This window comes from Meles meles, chromosome 9 (genome assembly GCF_922984935.1).
Source record: "Meles meles chromosome 9, mMelMel3.1 paternal haplotype, whole genome shotgun sequence".
Classification (NCBI taxonomy): Eukaryota; Metazoa; Chordata; class Mammalia; order Carnivora; family Mustelidae; genus Meles; species Meles meles.
In genome coordinates, this window is record NC_060074.1 from 58,611,403 (window position 1) to 58,623,733 (window position 12,331).

Consider the following 12,331-nt stretch of genomic DNA (forward strand, 5'->3'; position numbering starts at 1 on the left):
ATAAGACACAATATCTTCCTCAAGGAATTCTCAGCCCAGCAAACTGTGAAGTATTATATGATAAATAATTGCATATAAGTGTTGATAGGGTCATGCAACCAGAAAGTCTTTAATGAATACGCTTTTCTCATAGAGAATGTCAAAACTCTGACATGCTTTCTCTGTGTGGAAACCTCCACCAAGAGGCAGTCCTCATCCCTTCCCGCTCCTGAGCTCACCAGTCTGGTTGCTCGCCCTCGCCGGGCAGCCGTGCCCAGCCCATCAGCCCATCAGCCCATCGAGGTTGCCAGATTGCCGGCCACAGTCCTACCCTGGTTCTTTCTGCTGCAGCTCTCAAGGAGATGGAGAGCATTGCCATTCCACAACCAGGAAAGTCCCATTTCCTCCTGGCCCATCAGCAGGGCTGAAACTTTTTTCAAATTGGCTCTTTCATTTGGAAAGCTCTTTTCATGTTCAAAACACTAGCGAGTACAAACTGTTGCTAAATTAGGTAAAGCATAGAGCAATCTGTCTCACTAGAAAAAAAAAAAAAAAAGTTGGTGTTGCTCTTCTGTTCCAGTCTGCACAGATCACACTCAACATCCTCATGGTAGTGGAACACATTACTGTATAAGAGAGAGAGAGATGGAGAGACAGAGGCTACAATCAAAAGAAGTCGGTTTTCCCTTCTGAAAAACTCCATTTGGAGAAGACACTTACTCTCCACAAATCCTAGTTCCTGCTTGCACATTGTAATGTCTCAACACACCTGCGGATCCTTTGACCTAACGAGGCTCCTCCCCATCCCGTGATTCACGCCACATGCCCTACTATCTCCAGTCTTACCAGCAGCTCAGAACAATTGGGAGACTCAGAGATTCAATTCTGAAAGACAAGCCTCATCATAATGGAAAATCCAATTAACTTTAGATACAGGAGCTGCATTCCAGCAGCAGCGTGTAATTTTGCCTTCTATGAAAATGGTTGAGCTGTTCATTAGGTAGCATGTCAGAAATTAAACAAGGCCAATTATTTTCCTTGTCTTGAGATCTAGCATTATCTGGGGAATTAGAAGACTGACTGCAGACATCCATTTTAACTAGATATAATTCCTGGTATCTTTGTTTTTCACTGTGTTATCTTTTCTTGTATGTCCTGGTGTGAGGGAAAATAATTATCTCTGGGGACTCCAGACTGAACTCCTGTTCAATGGTTTGTAGATTATGAAATGATGATGTTGATAGTGTTGATGTCATTTTTAGCTTTCCTAAGTGAAAACTGATATTAAAGAGTGATCTTATCATGCTTACACTCTCAGCTGCTTTGTGAGAGAAGTAAGAACGTGATTGTTATCCCTGCTTCCAGGAAGATAAACTGGAGGCCACATGACTTGCTGAAAGTTTCCTATGTGATTATTGGGAGAGCTGGAAACAAAAGACAGGTCTTGACACCCCGCTCACTGCTCAGCTTCCAGACTATGCTTTCTCGCTTTGGCAAAGCTGACAAACCCTAAGTTTCTATTGCATGCCTTCTTTTTATTGCTTTTTGCACATTTGACTGACTCGCTATCCAAAAAAAAAAAAAAAATCCTTTTTTACCACGAAATTCTAAAGGATAAAAACAAGGTAAAGACATGACCCCTGCCCTCTAGAGGGTTAAAATAGGACCACAAATGCAGAGCAGAGAAGTGATCACTAGCATATCAGACTATAAGAAAGAGTCTTTTTGAAGGGGGGTAAAATTTAAGTGTAGGTGTGTGTATACATACTTACAAAGGTGAGAGTGGCATGGAAGTGAAAGGACATCCCATTTGGTTGGGGGTAAAGGAAAATCAGAGAAGCAAAAGAGAAAGGGGGGAGGGAAGTGGGGGATTGCCTTCCCCCCACCTGTGCTTGCTTTTGGTTTAGCCAGCATCCCCTTCCCTAGGCAGTTTCTCCAACTTAGTGGTGTGCATCAGACTTACTCAAGGAATTTCTTTTTTTTTTTTTTTTTACTCAAGGAATTTCTTAAAAAATGCAGATTCATGGGCTCCGTCCCAGATATCCAGATGCCATATGGGTCTGTAGGGGGTTCCTGCAATCAGCAGTTTTCCGCAGGTCTCCTGTGGCTATGAACCAAGCTGGGAAACAGTGCTGTAAGATCACGCCACTTGCTTGTTTTAAGAAGGGAGAGCACTGACTTGGAAGGTAAGGAGGATGTAGGAGTCCACAAAAGGCGGTCCTTGCAAACTCTGCCTTATATGTGGAAGAGGAAGACTGGAGGAGGAAAGAGAATACTAGGCGATTCATTAACCGCCCTCGTACAGCTCAAGTGCTCGTGGACACAGCCCCACCTGCCTGTGTCAGAGAAATCTGACTCATGACAGAGCTTCCCTTTCCTCTGTCCATCTCCTGCATTTCCTCTGACCCTCATATTATGCTCCATCTGGGGCATGGGCTGTTCTCATTTTCCGTTTATGAATAATTTGGGGCTCTATTTAGGCAACTCCCGTCATTTGGTACCCATATTTCTGTATACAGTCTATAAGGTTTTATTTTTTTAGAATTCTGGAAATTCAGGAGCAAGAAAGCTCTTAATATTAGGTCACTTAGTCAATTACCTCCTTTCCTGCCTAATGCAAGATTATTCCCACTAGCCCTGTTTCCAGTGCTCTGTTGCCTATTTTTAAATGTACTAGCTGATGGTGATTCTGCCACTCCCCTCAGGAGACCATTATCCTGGCTCACCATTCTCAGTGTCAGGGGGCTTCCCTGGTAATTAGCTCTAACTTGCTATTTCTTCCCCTTCCCATTATCTTCAGTTATCAATTCCCTTGTAACAACATTATTTCTCTCACATTCATTATATATTTTTAGATCATTTCCACAGTTCCACAAGCCCCTGTTAAAAAGAGTTGAGCTAGTTGGTAGCAGCCCATGTCTTAATCAGAATCACTGTGGAGAATGAAAACGGAGCCAAAGGGAAGGGCCCCTGGGCTCGGCGGTGGGCAGCCACGTGGTAGGCAGCCGTGTACTGCACTGTCTCGTGCCTGCAGCTCCAGGCTCATCCACGGTGGTTTTATCAGTGTGAGGCCACCCTCTTCCACAAAGCAGTGTCTCTTGGAGCATAATATGTCTAGGTCGTATGAAGGTGTATAAGAAAAGGCCGTTTCATCATCTGAAAAACTGGGATGAGACTGCCTACACTTCATTAGATTTCTAGGAATGTTAAATGAGACCAGGTATGCAAATAATTTAGCAAAAGCTCTAGCATGCACTAAATAGAATAAAATCTTGAGACACATCTGTGTGTTCAAACGAATATACGTTCGGAAGTCCAATAAACCTCATTCCACTTTTAGATTTGTCACTCGCTGGTTGTGTGACTTCGTCAACACATATGTGCAGTAATTTATCATATAGCATTATATAACATCAAGATTTCTGGAGGGAAGGTATTGCGTCTTATTCATCTTTATGCCCAGTGCACCTGCTTAAATGCATCAACTTAAGTCGTTTGACCTCCCTGGGGCTCAGTGTTCCCTTCTGTGCAGTGAGTGCATATTGCCTACCTCTGTGTCACACGCATGTTATGTCCCGGCTCACATCTCCTTAGCTTACTTTTTTTTTCCCCTGCAGCCACTGCTGCAGCTACCACACGGGCACAGGAATAGCCCGATGACACTTCACCTTAGCAGTGTCCTGAAGAATCCTGCTATCACCTAAGGGAGTCTGGATCCCATCACCTGAGCAGTAGTTCTCACTATGGAGATTTGGTTGTCACAACTGAGGACGGGAAGTGCTGTTGGCATCTGGCAGATAGAGGCCAGGCTGTTCACATCTTACAAGGCACAGGGTCAGAGTGTTGCTGTTGAGAAACCCTGAGGAGGAGACACTACAAAAGCCTTATCTATGGAAAACACCTTATAAGATATGCTCCTCTTCTCTCATTCAGACCCATCCCCTTCACGGCTCCAGACTGGACTCATCAGAAGGTTATTTCTCTGCCCTATAAGGGCTATGTACTAAACAGCCAGCAGAACCATGCATTGGTTCCTACCCTGTGGAGTAAGGGCTATAATGATAGAAATGTATGATAGGAATATTTAGGTCATAACACCGACACAGGATATTATATACTCCCTGCTCTGAGAGAAAACAGCACAGCTAAAGAATTGCAAGTCATGGGGTGCCTGGGTGGCTCAGTCATTTAAGTGTCGGCCATTGGCTTAGGTCATGATCTCAGGGTCCTGGGATCGTGCCCCATGTCAGGCTCCCTGCTCAGCAGGGAGTCTGCTTCTTCCTGTGCCCCTCCACTAATTTGTACTCTCAAGCTCTCTCTCTCTCTCAAATAAATAAGTAAAATCTTAACTATAAAAAAAATTGCAAGGCAGAAACCAGGGGAACCAGTGTGGGAGTAGATTTTGAGAGCGCTCACATATGAGGTTAGAATCTAAGGCTGGAGAGGGGAAAGTTTATTGACAGTGGGACACTCTTCTGTGATATGGGGTTCAATGTCTTAGCAAGAAAAAAGTGGGCCCTAATACACTACTGGGATTGTTTCTTGAAGCTTGGATCTTACAAAAGTAAACCAGGTATAGAACAGCCTTAGCAGAGAATTGGGGAAGAGGTTGAAAGGCTCAGGGAACACTGTGGTGGATTAATGTTAAATCAAAGAAACCACCACCTGGCCATGCTCCCTGAGAAGGTCCAGAGGACACTACTCCACCTGGTCAATAAAGAATGTATGGTGGAGGAAAGCGCCAGCACTGTAGAGAAGCTTGGTTGTCATGCTGTTGACACAGGGAAGTACTACATTAGAAATGGATTCTCTGGTATTACCAGAATGGGTAGGATTCTGAAATAGCTGAGGTTATTTTGTCTTTACAGAGAGAGTGGATATAATTATTGAAATAGGTTGAATGGCCAGAGTGACAGAGTGCCTTGACCCACAGGGATGTGTGACAATTATTAATTGATCCTGGGAATGAGATAGAAGGTCAACCAACTTGAGTTTTGTCTAAGTTGTATAACCAGAAGTTGAAATCTAGCAAGCAAAAAACTGGTGTCAGCCACCACAATGGAAAATCATGAGCACTCACTCATTTTCTAAATCTAAATCAATTCTCAGACTCAGAACCCAGTCTCAGATCCAGAACCCATTGACCGATGAAGAACCTGGGTCCTTTTGAGGAAGTACCCTGCATCACCATTGCAAATATATATATAATAAATATCCCCTAAACCTTCCCCAAAGGATCTGAAACCAGTTATCAGAATCAGTATGTACTGGGGAAAGAATGCCCAGATCATTCAAGAGCTCCTGGGCACCGGGGCTGAGCTGACTCTGACAGCAAGGCATCTGAAGTGCCATTGTGATCCTTCATTAGAGAAAGGTTTATATAAGCCAGACAATGAATGGAATCCTGGTCCACATCCATCTCATAGTGGCCCCATGGGTCCATAGACCATATGTGTAGTTATTACCCATTACCTTAGTGCAATCAAAATTGGTTCCTTAGCCAATAAAAGCTACTGTGTTTGAAAGGGGTAAGGGCAAGTCCCTAAAACTGCGGTGCTACATCTCAAGAGGAACTGCAGAAACTAGCATCACCGTCAAAGATTTGAAGATCGAAGGGGTATCACCCTTCGATTCACCTGTTGGCCTCTGCAAAAGCTAGAGGGATCGTGGGGAATGACAGTGGGTCAAAATAAAACCAAGTGGTAGCCACAATCACAACTGCTATGGCAGATATGATAACTGACTACAACCGATTATCACAATTTCTGGCACATATTATGAAGCTTTTGAGCAGACAAATGTATTTTTCTCAATCCCCATAAATAATAAAGATCAAAAGCACTTTCTGGTCATGTCAAAAAGACAGTAGTATGCATTGACTGTCTTACCTTAGGACTGGGTTAAATCTCCAGCTCTCTGTCATAATATAGTCTACAAAGATCTTAATGGCCTTGATATTCCACGGAATCAGCATGGTTTCTGGTTGACAGCACTGGTGGTGTCATGGTGGTTGGACCTGGTGAGCTGGAAGAGGTAAGTATTTAGGGTCCCATGGTCAGAATACATGCCATAGTTTAGATGATTAAAAACTTCCAAGTTTCAAAGACCTACCATTTGGGTGATGGTTTTGATGATCCCAAGAAGCAGAACATGTGCCAGAAGTTGAGTTTAACATAAATGACAAATTGTTGCCCTTGCCCCTCCTATGACTAGGAGAGAGGCACCGCACAGTAGGCTTCTTCAGGTACTGGTGTCAGCACATACCACACTTGGAAATACACTGTGGACCATTTAGTGGTGCCTCGGAAAGCTGTGTGATATATGCTGCCCAGAGCAAGAGAGAATCCTGTTGCAGGTCCAGACGAAGTACAAGCTGCCTTGATGCTCAGGCAGGATGACCCAGTTGATGGATGATGCTAGAGGTATCCCTTTGTGGGTTAGGATGCTATGCAGAATCTCTGTTAAACCTCAATATGAGACTCCTGGCTTCTGGAGCAAGATCAAATATTCAAAGGCAGAGAACCTTCACCTCGCATGCTTTGGGGCCCTAGTAGAAGCTAGAAAATCAAGTGTGACGATGCAGCTGGAGCTGCCTATGAGGAATGAGATTATGAGATCCACAGTCATCTGATCATCCAGGAAAAGATACAATCACTGTATGATGTAAATAGTACATTTGGGATTGTGTTGAGTAGGTCCAGAGAGCACAAGTAAATTGCATGAGCACGTGGCCTCAACAGTCACGTGACTTTCCTCTGTTGCACCCATACTGTCATGGAGGCTTCCCTATGACTAACTCACAGAGGAGAAAATATTTGAGCCTGGTTCACAGATGGATTAGCCCAATATATTTATGACAAATGAAGATCAACTGCCACCACAATTCAGTCCCACTCAAAGGTGACCCTGAAGGGCACCAGAAAAGAGAAGTTTGCCCAGTTGCATAACTCTGGGCCACACAATAGGCTATACAACTTGTCCGCAGGGGGGGAACTGCCTAAAGCACAGATACACACAAACTTTTGGGCTTACAGAGAGCTTTGCTGATTGGTCAGGATTTTTGAAAGGAGCACAATTAGAGACTTAAAAACAGACAAGGAAGTTTGAGGAACAGGTTTGTGGATAAATCTTTGGCAGAGGGCCCAAAGCGTGTAGGGATATTGGTGTTTTACATTAATGCCTACTGGAGAGACTTCTAGAGCATTCAGAGGGGGGCACTGGGCAATTAGGAGAAGAGGCTGACTTGTCTAGTGACTTGTCAGTCCGCCTCTGACCAGTCACCCAAGTGCTTACACAGTAGTCTCATGAATGAAACAGCCTTGGTGACAGGAATGGAGGCTATGCACAGACCTGATGGCATGGGCTCTCTCTAACTAAGGCTGATCTAGCTATTGCTTCTGCTGAATTTCTAAGCTGCCAGCAGCAGAGACACAATATGGTGCCTCAATATAGAAACATCCCTCAAGAAGACCAATCTCTTCTTGACAAGTTAGTGACACCCTAGAAAGGCAGCAATATATCCTTGCCAGAATTTACACTGACTTTCATTATGACTTTGCCTTTTCTATCCAAGCTACCTCAGCTAGCATCATCTGAGGCTTGAGGAGTAGATGATTTACCATCTTAGAATCCCAATAAAATCAACCCAGACCAAGGGACATATTTTACAATGAAGGTAAGTGAAATGAGTGTATGACTAGAGAATCCTCAGATCCCACCACATACCACATCACTGTGAAGACGTCAGCCTCACAGAATGATGGAATCTTCTATTTTAGGCCCAGCTAAGGAGCTTCCTTGGGGACCACATTAGGTCAAGTCCTGTCCTCTAGGACTCTGTATATGTAGAGAACCTCTAGCCAGTATATGGTGAAGTGTATCTAGAATACCTAAGTCCGAAAACCAAGGGGTAGAAGTAGAATTAGCTCTTCTCATCATCACTCCTAGAGACACACTCTCAGAATATTTGCTTCCCATCCCTGTAACCTTAAGCTCTGCTGAATTAAAAGTTTTGAGTCCTGGTACTGGGAGTGAAGATGGAGGGTAGGGGAGGAGGCTTCCACCAGAGAACACAGAAAGACAGAAGGACTTCCACTAAATTTAAAGCTATGACTACTGGGACTCAGTCAGTTAAAGCATATGACTGTTGATTCTGGCTCAGGGCATGATCTCAGGGTCAGGAGATCAAGCCCCACATTGAGCCCCATGATGAGCTCTGTCTTCAGCACAGTCTCCTTTGGATTCTCTCTCTCCTTTCCCTCTGCCCCTCCCTTCACTCATTCTCTTTCTCTCTCTAATAAATAAATAAATATCTAAAAATTAAAAATATAGCTATGTCTACTCTTTTGTTACTTAGGGCTTTTCAAACTAATGGATCCACAAAGAAGGGAGTTGACACACTGACCCTGATGACTGCTCAGAAATTAAGTTATTTGCTACACAATGGTGGTTTGAAGGAATAAATTTCTAAACCCACACAATTCACCAGGGCTTCTCTCCATGCTTCCATGCAATTTCAGGGAGCACAGCCTAACAAAGGTGAAACAACTAAGAGATCCAATCCCTGGGGATAAATGTGCGAACTCAGAAATCTAAGGAAGTTAACACATCCTAGTGCAACCTTTGACCAACAGAGGCATGGAAGCTGGTGGATAAATGCTTTTCCCCTCCTACCTTAAGTGGATCATTCTGAGGTGCAGCCTACATACTTCTTCAAATGGCCCCAAGGTGGTTTAAGCCCTAGTTGCCCACATTGGTAACCAACTCAGTAAGGTACCTGGAGACTGGATTTCCTTCCTTCCCCATTTTACTCTTCCAAGTAGCCCCATCTAGTTCGCTGTGATAATTTTCCCAAAATAAACTACACCAAGACCATGTCCCAGGCTCTGCTTTTTAGAAGAACCCAAGCTAAGACATCTCTAAAAGTATTATTGTGAATATCTAATGAAAGAGCCTACAGCTGGGGTAGACTACTGGAAAAAAGTACAAGTACTTAAATACATCCTGGCAAAATTTCTGAGTCCAAAGGATAAAGATAAAATCCTTCAAGCTTCCAAGCAGAAAATAACTGTAATAATAATAATAGTTCACCTGGAAAGGGGAAAAGAAATCAGGCCAGTACAGAAATATCTCATCTGTTACACCAAAAGCTAGAAAACAGTAATGTTTGCAAAGGACTTACCCGAAAAGAATGTGACTCCATGATCCTTTAGCCAATATACCCTGGTGTGGCAGCAACAGACAGACATTTTCAGATAGGTAAGGATTTCCAAAAGTCCCACAACAGCATAAACCATCCAGAAGCATCCCTCAAGGAAATCTCTAGCCAGAGGAAACTGCAAAAAGAACAAAACAAGGAAACAGTATACATGGTGTATAAAAAGTGGTAGTAAACATTGAAACCAGTAAAATGTATAGGTAAGGCTAGCTATAATGACCATGTTCTTTAACTCTTAATAGTTAAGAAAAGTTCTTAAAATAGAAGTCTAATACGAAAAACACAAGATTACATATTCAATGTGCCAGGGACATGGTAGGCATTGAAAAACAATTAGTTCTCTTCCCTGTTATTTCTTGCTGGCATTTTGAAACACACATGATAACAGATGACCTAGCTGAAAATTGAATAATGTCAGAAAAAAATCTGTGCTTCATTCACCTAGCATAAGATGTATCTGCCTACTTTTTTTCAACTTGCCTGATTTTCATGGAGAAATTATAGTTTTTTTTGCAATGCAAAAGCCCTCAACTTCTTGTTCCTTTTTATTGACCTATTTGTTTAAATAGTAAGACTCTGGAACCAACGCCTGCTACCACAGTCAGCTCTGTGAACCAGACTCGGGTAGATCGCCGTGCGCCTCTGTTTCCCCTGCTGTAAAAGGTGAAGAATGTCCTCGTTTTCTTTCTACGGGAGCCTCCTTGGGATGGGAGTAGGAGGGTGAACATAACTGTGGAAGAGGTGGTCCATACACATACATAAGTAGAGGACAAAAGAGCACGTAAGTGAGAGAAGCACGTGGTGAAACACCATCCATCCACACTTCGTCTGCTCCCCAAAGCTGATGCTATCGATTCTGAACAAAGGGCTTGGATGGTCTGGTTTTCTCTGGTTACCCTTCCTTTCGTCTTCTTTCACTCCCTTTACCATTACAGACTGTGCTCATTAATACCCTATTTCACTTTTTTTTCCCTCTTCAGCATCCAACACATGAATCACCATTGAGTTAGAAACAGTGCTTGAAAAATTAAAAAAAAAAAAAGAAAGAAACAGTGCTTGAAAGAAAAGCAAAAACATACAAATAGATCTGTTGCAAGGCTTTGCCAGTAAATTTTCAAACTGACTCCGTGCAACAGACAGAATTAACTTTCTTTTTCTCCTTCTCACAGTATGTCTCTGTAGAGCCTGGCAGAGATGTTTAACAGATAGAACAAAACTTTATTTTCTCTGGTACTGGTGTGATGCTGTCAGCCTGAGCACTTTTGGGATGCCCGGGCGTGCTCAGAATGAGCTCTGTGAGCTCACAGGAGGCCGGAGTGATGTCCTGCAGACCGCTGAAGTGAGCAGTGTTGCAACCGGGAGCCACACCAGCCCTGCTGGGAAGGAAGCCTGTCCGTTTATCAAACTGACAGCAAGGCGGCAAAGGGAGCAGCTGAAGCATCCTTTGCCAAGGACAGACATAATGCAGAAAAATACGTCATTGTTGCTAGTGACTGAATATATCTTTGGTTCAATTGTTGAACCATATCACTAGTCATCTAAAGTAATGGACAGTAAAGAATGACCAAGAGTTACATCTTCCAAACAAAGCTGAGAACAGGTCTATCTACAGTGAGTTATTGAGTTGGAGTCAGACTTGCGGGCCTCATAAAGAAAGAAAGAAAAAAAGAAAGAAAGAAAGAAAATAGAACCCGGAAGAATATCTCACCTCCATCCCACATCTATGAAACGCCTCACCCTGGGGAGCGCCCAAGGTATCATGGCCTTTTGTGGACTGTGAGGGCAGTTTACCCAGCCTTAGATTAGAACCTCTTCCCTCCCATAGGGCTCAGACTGCGTGCAGGAAGCTATTACTGTCAGATTGCAACCATTACAGTCCTTGGTACACAACACATAACCAAAACATATTTGTTGAAAGACTATTTAGCAGGATCGTTTTCAATGATTTCATATTAGTTTACTCATGCTCGTGCTGAGAACTGAATAATCCATAAAGGAACGAAAAATTTAGGCACTAGTCTCGAGAAGTTTACAGTCAAGTTCATTATAGGTAACAGCGAACCACTCAGCGCCCACACAACCTGCTCCAGCATTCCCGCTCTTTCTTTCCCGCTCTTATCCCTCCTGGCATACTAGCTCATTACTTTCTGTGGGGGTTGATTTGGTTTGGTTTGGTTTCTTTTTTTTTTTTCTTTTTACAGTCTCCCTTCTTTAGAATATCAACTCTGGGAGCAGGAATCTGTCATCTGTTCTGGTCTGGATGTTGCCTCTGTGCCTAATGTTTATACTAACTGATTATTTTTCTTTCTTTGAAATATTTCTGTATTTCTGATCTGGCCACGTGTTCTCTCCTACTCTTATCTCCTACTTCCCTTGCTCCATTCCCGTCCCATGGACCTGTTCCTCAAATAGGTCAGGCAGCTCCCTCCTGGGGTCTTTGTACTTGGCCGTCCCTTCTCAGTAGGAGGCTTTCCCACTAGTTACCCACCTCCCCACTCGCCCAACTCCTGCCCTCTCCCTCACCTCCTGTAGACCTTTGTTCCAAAATTACCCTGAGAGCAGAGTCTTTCTCCATACCCTTATTTAAATCTGAACCCTTCCCCTCTTCCCTACAACACATACACACTCTTGAACTTGCCATCTTCCTGCTTTGCTATTTCTCCATACCACTCATTACAGTCCAATCCACAATATTAGTATTTGCTGTCTTTCTTCCTCCTCACCCCAGACACAGGAGAAGTCTAAGCTCCATGAAGGCAGACATGATCCTCTCCTCTGCTCACTGATATATCCCCAATACCTAGAAATCTGTGTCACACTTGGTACTCAGTAAATATTTGTGGAACAGATGAATTATTGTATGAGCAATTTTTACACATGAAACACTGGATTTTAGAATGTTCCACTTTCGCTCAGAAAGCATGCACATGATTATAATAAGTTGCTTGAATTTCAAATAAGAAGTTGAATATGAAATAAAAATATAATAAGAAGCAGGTGGCTTGGAAAGGTTAAGTAATACAAGTCATACATCTTTGCTTTTTGATGAATACACTGCTAGAGTTCAGGTTGTTGATAAATTTTGGCTTTAAAATCTCTGAGCATTTGTTTGCTATCATATACTATTTTTGAAGG